General features: G+C 35.4%; 1 protein-coding gene across 8 annotated transcripts in view; it reads right to left on the reverse strand.

Annotated features, from left to right (window-relative positions):
• The window catches only part of LOC131693610 (matrix metalloproteinase-14), a 141,188-nt gene extending 132,248 nt beyond the window's left edge, over positions 1 to 8,940 (reverse strand). For 4 of the 8 annotated variants that reach the window (XR_009306293.1, XR_009306291.1, XR_009306292.1 and 1 more), the window contains exon 1: positions 7,974 to 8,940. The gene's annotated coding sequence lies outside the window, so the exon portion shown is untranslated. The remainder of the gene's footprint in view (positions 1 to 7,973) is intronic. The other 4 variants (XM_058981546.1, XM_058981542.1, XM_058981544.1 and 1 more) reach the window with 2 other exon arrangements.
• Between the last annotated feature and the right edge of the window lie 200 nt (positions 8,941 to 9,140).

A 9,140-nucleotide genomic window follows, 5' to 3' on the forward strand; every position in this document is an offset into this window, starting at 1 on the left:
ACGGTTTAACATAACGCCAAACGAAAGTGAAAATTATGGAAACAGTATACTCTTTATCTTTGAAATTAACTTACACATTACTTTTTGAAAAGTAGCTCAGTAATTATTGAATAAATTCACAAAATACTCAAACAATCAAATTGCTTGAATTACGTAGATGGTCAAGGCTCCGAAAATGGCAACCACAGGCGAATTTTTTTTTATCAAATTTTGCGTCAAACTGTTTGTTTTCCGTATGTATATAACCTCTAATATTAAAAAATATGAATGGTGATCCCAGAAAAAAATTCATGTCTGTCATTTATACAAGTTTGTTGATGCTACTTTCATGACCTGAAAATGACTAAAAGACCGCAATGAGATAAAAAGGTGAACAAAATCCATATTTTCAACTTTTTGCCTGGAACCACATTTTTCCATCGTAGTCTAATTTAAATTTGATGATATTGCTTGAAAAATTGAAATGAATATGGATTATTGCTTATTTTCAGTAGTGAAGTAATGGAAACTAAATAACTTGTAACGTGACAGATCAAAAATTCGAAAAAGTTTTGTGGACCACACCAACAGCATGCATACAATGTCCAACCTGCATTTTTTCTTACTACTTTGAGTCTACTTTTTGAAACTGTATTGTGAAAACCTTAAAGTTTTATTCATTTTAAAGAAAACACAGCTGATCTTTTGTAACGTGACAGATGTTTTCTGCTGTAAAGCAATTCCAATAATTTTGGTTCAATTACGTCAAGAGTGGTGACCATCTTTGATTCCGATGAAACCTTTTACGTTTCATTTATAAGAGAGACTAAGCATTGTGCAATATTAAACAAACAATTTTTATCCAAGAGTAATATTTAAAAAGGGCGTATGAGATCTTGAATGCACTACTTTCAAAATATATTGTTCGAAAATCGCCACTTGTACAGCAAAACTATAGGGAAGCGAGTTCTAAGGAATTAATGCTTCTGTGTGAATATTTTTTTGGTGAAATTTTTCAAAAAAACAAAAAAAAACTTAAAAATACTACAAAAATGTTGAAAATACAAATACATTGTTAAAAAAACAGAAAAATAAAAATACAATTACAGAAAAACAATGATTTTTTTTGTTAACGAAAGCCTAAAAATTGAAGAAACTGTAATTGCACTATTAGGAAGTTATTAGTAAGAAAGCATTTTTAACTACAAGTATTCTTCTAAATTTCTTAGTATTTGCCTGTCATAAATATTATTTTCTTATACAATATTGATACTAAATATCATTTCGAAGCAAAATGTTCAAAATTTACCGAAATATTTTGATTTTTTTTTTCAACAAAGATATCTAGTAGTGAAAATATGCCCTTTTAATAAATTAATCACAAATACCAAACGCAAAAAAACATAACACGTTTAAAATTTAATTGCAAAGTTTAAAATATAATTTCATCGTAAAGAAAATAACAATAAAAAGTTTCAATATATTTCAAATTCTGTTAATTTTTATTTATTTTTTTTTTCTTTATATAATTTGGTTTTAGAATGTACTTCACAATAGTTTTTCAATTCAAAATGGTCGTGAAAAATTGTCCTTCAAAATGCAGATGTTTTCACGTTATTTTGAATTTTCTTTCGACAATATGTTACTTCGTAAAATTACGACCTTTTCAAAAGTTATTCACATTTTTTTCATCAAAACCAATATGTTTTTCAAAATAAACATGAAATTTCCCGTTAATACTCAGTTCTTAGATCAAGGATGATTTGTGTACAACTGTCTGTAACGTGACAGATTCTGGTTGTAACGTGACAGATCATTGAGAATACTCCAAAAAAATCTAAAATAAAGTTTTTCTTCAGGAAAACTATATTTCAAACTCTTCCTTATTTTCCAAGCTTCAACTTAAAACCGTGTTCATTCAAATTTGAGAGCCAACGGAACAGACTTTTTCAATTTAGTCGGGCAACCTCCAAACTAACTGCGAAAATTGTGTAACGTGACAGACGTATCAAAATGACAATAAAGTGAAAACGGTTCATGATAGAAAAAACATTCTGTGGAAAAAACGTGCGGTTTAGTGACCTTAATAATGTGCAGTTGTGAGAGAATCTGGTTTTATCGTTTTGCTGACTTATCTTACGAAATATGCTTAAAAATGTAACGTGACAGACAGAAGTCTTGACCAGATGTGTTTTCATAATCACGTATTCAGTCTATTTCTGACCTTGCACAAAGTAGAAGCAAAAAATCAGGACGCTATGGGCACCAGTGAAGCAAGCCAGCGCTTTGTTCTATATCCAGTGCACAAACAGTATTGTATTGTTGCCTTCGGCTGCGCAGTGAAATGAGTCTGCCAAAGGAAACAAAAGTGCTCATGCTACAGGATAACACAATTTCGATCGACTTTAAGAAAACTCGTGTTAAACTCATAGTTCAGGAGGTGGAACAACTAGCTAAAGTGAAAATGAAGCTTAATCTCGCGGACGATATGTACATTCAGCTACATCACGGAAAAACTGTGTTTTGATTTCGTTTAGAAGATTAGCACTAGCAGAAATCTTCATTGCAAAGAACAACATGTAAAACGGGGTCAAATTTAATAACATCAAGATCCCCGTGTATATGTAAAATGGCATGGTGGACGTTTGTATCCAGGATTTGGCACCGCACACTAGAAAGATCACGATCACTTAAAACGAATCATGTCGCAGTACGGAGGAGTAAAATCTATTACGAATGACATTTGGAAAAAAATTACCGGTATTCCTAACGGCGTTCGTGTTATGCCTTCTTACATGACTATCGAATGCAAATCATCGAAGGATGGCGTAATCTATAAGCAAACAACACAGATCACATATCCCGCGTAGACCACTACATTCCAATTCTGTAACCAGACATGCCACTATGGAAAGACATGCAACCAATAAAATTATAATTTTAATGCAGAATTCTTCTTCAGAAAATTCTTAACAAGGCTTAATTTTTTCAGCGCTTCAAATAATTAATTTCATTAAAAATTATTGGTTGTAAAACTTGGAAAACAAAATGACTTTTTGTAGGCATTGCGGGTAAAACCGATACGCCATAGGGGTAAGATCGACATCGCCTTTAATTTATTTTCCCTCCACTTTATTTAAATCTTTATCTTTTTAAAAAAAAAATGAGATATATGCGTGATTAATGAAGTGAAAGTATGTATGATGCAAATATGTGCTTTTTATAGCTTTATCATTTAGTGCGGGGAAGAAAGTTCGAAAACGTAGTACTATAAATAAGAGTATTTTATTCTATAGGATTATTTCTTGATATGGGTATTTCCAAATAATTCTTACGCACATCATTGCAATCTTCAATGTCCTTTTATTTTGTAAGAGAAGATTTGCAAGCGTTCAACGTTCTGCTAATCGGATTCATTCACTTATAAGTGACACTCACACTTCTTAGTAAAACTATCTTTTTCAGACTTTAATTTTTCGGGACTCTGATCATAAACGATCTACAGGGGTATGCATAAGATCATTGTTTCATTGTGATAAAGTTCGTCTATGACAAACCAAGAGAACCCTAGAAATTCGGTTTGATGAGCTTTTTGCAGAAATAGCAAGAGCTTCGATAGAATCAGACAAACAAAAATTCCAATTTTTGATTTTTAACGAGACTTACAAGAAATAAGCACAATAAATGTATTTCTTTGTATTTCTGCTATTACTATAGTGTGCTAATAGTGTAATTTAAGTGTCATAAAGATCCCCAGCATTTTGTAATGAATCGCAAGTATACACAACCATCTTAACAGCGTGTCGGTTTTTTATCGTCTTCAACGCACCTCGTTGATCATAGGAAAGGCCAATAGTAATAGGTACTGAAAAATAAGGTGATTTGAAAAGCTTTTGTTCGGTTAAAACCTTAAAATCTACCAACAAAATTTAACATCCAGACGATTATGAACGCTGCTGTCGTATGTTTTGTTTATTTTTATGACATTCGGCGTACTAATGTAAATCCGTAATTTTTCTTCACATGCTCTACATAAAAGTACTAATAATAGTGTCATTATGAAATGAAAAAAAATTGGATTTCTAGGAAAAGTTGTGGGGTGTCGGTTTTACCCACAGTGTCGCTTTTTCTCACAATTCCCCTGTGTCAATTAGTATAAAATTTAAAAACATGTATAAAGTTAATGTCAGAAAAAAATACGATAAGTTCTCCATCCTGCAATCACATTCAAAATGTTACATTTTTCTCTAAAATTGGATAGGGGAACTGGTGGTAAAATGAACACGTTAAGCAAAGTCATTATTTTCTACCTAATAAGTGATTGAGATACTACAATCACCTTATACGTTTCTTGTTAGACATGTTTTGTACATATTTGGTGAACATATTTCGACATAAACACAAGTTTTCAAACATTATTCTTGATTTCAAAACATGTCCAAAAAAGAGACATGTTTATAGCGTGTGGGTAAAATGAACATGTGGTGGTGGTAAAATGAACACCTTCTAGTAACCTGCAAAATGTTCTGTATGTATGCAATGCTTAGCGTTGAAAAGCAATTTCCGAGCAATGCTGATGTCCCAGCGGCTCATGAGCATTGCATACACACAGGGCATTTTGTAGGCAAAAAAACTTGTCACGGAAAAATTAAATTTTCATGTAATATTAACCAATTTACAATTCTGTGACATGGAAACACATATCCAAACTTGGGGTTATCCATAGGTGTTTAAAATTTAAGGATCTGTTGGAGAACAGTGAAGATATAGCAATTTGAACTTAGCGATTAATTTTGAGGCTTGGTACTTGGAGCAGCAAGATGGTTCATATTACCCCCACTACAACCTGTTCATTTTACCCCCTAAGACATTTTATTTTCAAACAGCCGTTCCGCTTGAGCCGATTTGTCCTGATCCCCACTTATTGCTGTGAAATATCTGCAAGAGGTTCAACTACTGTCATGTAACACCATTTTCACAATAAAATTAAAATTTCACCACAGAAGACCTTATATTCTACATGCCGAATTTAGCATCAGCGACAAACATGAATGCCGATTTTTGTTTTCATCATATTTATTTCACATTCGACAGCTTTTTATCAAAAGAAATTATTTCAATATCCTTTGAATACTTGGCAGGTCACGTTTCTGTGAAGTTTGTTCTAAATTTAACTAACATTGACTTGATTTGGCTACCTGTTCATTTTACCCCCCTTGTTCATTTTACCCACAAGTCCCCTACTGAGAAACATCTGCGAATTTCGTAGAAGAGTTGGCCTGATATCCATCTACTGCATTGTTGAAACATTTTTATTTAATACAGGTCGGACTCGATTATCCTGGGATTCGGTTATCCGGGGAAAATGATTCGATTATCCGGGTGTTTCAAAAAAAATTCAAATTTCAACTAGACTGTCTGGTTATATTTCTAATTCAATCATTGCAGTCAATAGAATTTCGGGTAATGGGGAGTCTGGGGTTAACCTCTTCTCAAATTGTGGCCTTACGCAAAAATTGCTTTTATATGGGTTATTCCGCGCAAATGGACCAACAAACACAAAATTTGGAATTGACCTTCACGGATTGGAACCAGTTTTGAAGAAATTGTTCATCTAGGGTCAATATATAATAACCTAAATTATTGTGTCATTTCAACTACCCCTCGGTCCATGGGAACACTCTTAATTTTAACAAATTGTTTAAAACAATTGTTTTTCTTCGGATTATGTTTATGTTACTGTTTGAAATAGAATCAATCAGCGAGATGATTTTTGAAGGATTTGTTCAAGAAATCTAGAAAAAAATACAAGTTTTGAACGGCAGTGTTGCCAAATATGCAACTTTTTAGTTTTAAACTAAAAGTACATTTTTCTCCTTATACACATATCGGTTACTGCAGGGCTTTTTCAGACATAAAATGTTATTATACCTACTTTGCTCGGCCGATTTCTGGTTCTCTTGGGATAATGATGACATGCTCTCAGGATACTTTTCAGGATTCTGATCGAAGTTTTCTTAGCATTCCAATGGAATCTATTTCAGAATTCCGAATGAATCCTTATCCGGATTTGTACGGTTTTTTCTCTGAATTTTGATGCAGGATTCTAGAGAAAAGCTCTTCAAGGGTCTGGTGGAATCCCTCTCAAGATAGAATTCTACAAAGATTATGATTTATTCAAGATGCTGATAGAATCATGTTCCGATTTTCAATGAAATCCGGAGAAAAGGTCTGAATAATATCCTGTTCTGAGTTTCAGTGGACTTTGACACAATATTGCTCTTCTTCTGTTATCCCTTTCAATAAATTATTCCTGCTCAGAATTTCAATGGTTCTTGATAAACAACCACGTTTCTAAACAACTATAACTTTTGGTTTACATAACGTATGTTTGCCACGATAAGTAAGGCTAATAACTGGGACTTATATATTTCATTTGAGCACTAACAGTTATAAATATTATCAGTAGAATAGAAGTTATAGTTTTAAAACTCCACACGCGTTGGAAAAAGTTGGTCAAGAAAGGGTTATCAAGGTTCAGATTAGAGACCCGGCAGTCACTGGAGGCGATTTCAATTCTTGGGTAGGTCAAGCAAAGGTGTATGTTAGGCTAGGTAAAGAGGACGTAATTAATTCTCGCTAAGGTAACCGTAATTCTCGCTAAGGTAACCGGAAACCCACCATCTACGTAATCTTTGGCAGTCATTCGCTGAGGACAAACATGGGACGGATATTCGAGTCCGACCTGTTTACAGCTGAATCCCTGGCCATCGAACTACATTTTCATTATCAATCAAGTTTTCACATGGCGAACTGATAAACGAACGGTGAAATCATGCACAACAGTATGGAAGGCTCATCTTTATCCAAACTATATCCCGCAGGAACAGAATTTCATTTGCTATCGAGTTGATCTATTCTATCCAGTTGAACTTACTTTATTCTTGGATTGGCTGTAGAATGTTTTGGCACGCTACGTTTGAGTAGCATTTTTGGGAACATTGTAGCTAACTGTTTCGCACAACGTTTGGAATCTTGTGTTTTAAAGCTTGTATAATCAGAACCATCAACACTATTGCTTTCGAAACGAAATGATGTCGTGAGTAAAATGCGTAGCTATATTAATAAGATAATTTCTGAATTGCTGAAAAATTCACGGTTTCTAGTAACACATCGCGCATGGTGGTAAATATCTCTACATCGTAGAAAGTTGTAGCGGCAAAATCGCACAGTTTATGGTAGTATTGATTCCTTGCACCACCTTAAAATAATTTCCAGCAAATTAAACCCATTTCGAATCAAACTAAAAAAATCCGTATTCCATGGAAATTTCAAAGAATTTCAAATAATAAAGGTATTTCTATATTTTTGGTTATTTATTTGAGATATGTATTCCACAAACAAGAGGGTTGTCCAAAAAATCGTTTGATTAATAGAAACTGACCATCAGAAAAACAAAATGCCTTCCATACTCATACCAAACGTTTTGTTTGAAACAACTTGGGTTGAGATAGATCCAACCATTTTTGGACACAACAATATCGAACATACCTATAAATGCACACATATCGCCTTAATTCATCCAATTAAGTCCATTGGTATATGAAAGTCGACTCCCGAACTTCGGAAAACCTCTTGAATTCAATTTTTTTTTATTTCTAAGAGAACCTGGTTTTGTAGTACCACATCAGACTTAAGAAAACTTTTCGTTAACTTGTTTTCGACACCACCGCACCTTTACAAAATCTAACCCAAAGCTGACATCTACACCTATGCAAAAATAATTCGCCACTTCACCACTATTGCAAAACACCCGACTTATCTCTCCATCGTCTTCCCGATAAAGGCAACCTTTTCGCTTATCTTCATTTACTTTAAACTTAACATGTCAGCCTGATAAAGTCCAATGCTACCTGTATTGTACTACGACGACAAGTGCAGAGCGATGAGTTCATACTCGAAAAGCAGAACGAAAAAACAATGTCTCGACTTACCCGAAGAATTTATCTCTCCAACTGCTACGGCTGTATGCGATTTTCAAGATAATCCAGTTATATCGGTATACTGTCCCAATTAATTTCACAAATATTACTCCGGATAGTGGGGTGAGTCAAAAAGTCCTCCTACGCTTTTTGGGTTGCACTTATGCGAGTGGTAGGTACACACAAAATAACTAGCATGAAACCAATGGGCAAAAATGGGGAAAACTAAGCTGGCAGTGCTTGGTCGGTTTTGCAAAAAAAAAACAGTGTATAATACTTTCGGGTGCTACTATTGTGTTGTTTCACCACGTGACGGGCTGTGACCACGAAATTCGCAAGTACCTAACGGCGGTAGTGGGGACGCGTGGTTTAGATGTTGTCACAGTGGCAATCACGCGTGCCAGACCAGGCGAAACTCAGCCAAGAACCAATTGATTTTCGGTTCGATTTCGTTAGAGTCGAGTCGAGACTGAGGTTTCGCTATGTACACCGCTTGCCAAATACACTGCGCTTTTCCACTGGACCACTTTTTCACCGATTTTCCGCTACCGTAAGCGATCACACCTGATTGACACTTTCCGAATCTTGCACAAAAATGGGCACTGTTTCCAAATCTCTTCGCAACGACGCCGTCTGCGGTCCAATCCACCGACACAGTAATCAATCGAACTCGCCGAGCCTGTGTGTAGTCACGGAGAGACACAATACCACATTGGCCACCGGTGACTCAACAAAATCCGCCCGGAATGATGATTGTTCAATGCTTCCAGCAAAGGTTTTGCTCGCGCGATTAGTATTGTGCGTTTTTTTTTACTTCCAACAGGAGACTTATGCGAGATAAAATGATGAACTGATAGAAAATAAAGAAAAAACTCCCCGAGCGAAAAAACAGTACACGAAATACACAAACGGTCCACGAGGGAGGCGTCCAGCCAGTCCAAGCATACGAGAGTGACTGATTAGCGACGGCAGAATGGAACAGAATAAAAGCTCGGCGGGTGACTGGACGCGAATACTCGCGCCGCTGACGGTGTCTACGCGAACGCGCGCGAAAACCGCGGAATTGCTACCGGACCGGATCGAAGAGCGGGAGAGCGTTTAACATTTAGCGGTTTCAGATAGGTACTCTCTAGGCTCTCTAGGCCGACAATGCCAAATAGGTGCGTCGATCGGTGAGTT

This window comes from Topomyia yanbarensis, chromosome 3 (genome assembly GCF_030247195.1).
Source record: "Topomyia yanbarensis strain Yona2022 chromosome 3, ASM3024719v1, whole genome shotgun sequence".
Lineage (NCBI taxonomy): Eukaryota > Metazoa > Arthropoda > Insecta > Diptera > Culicidae > Topomyia > Topomyia yanbarensis.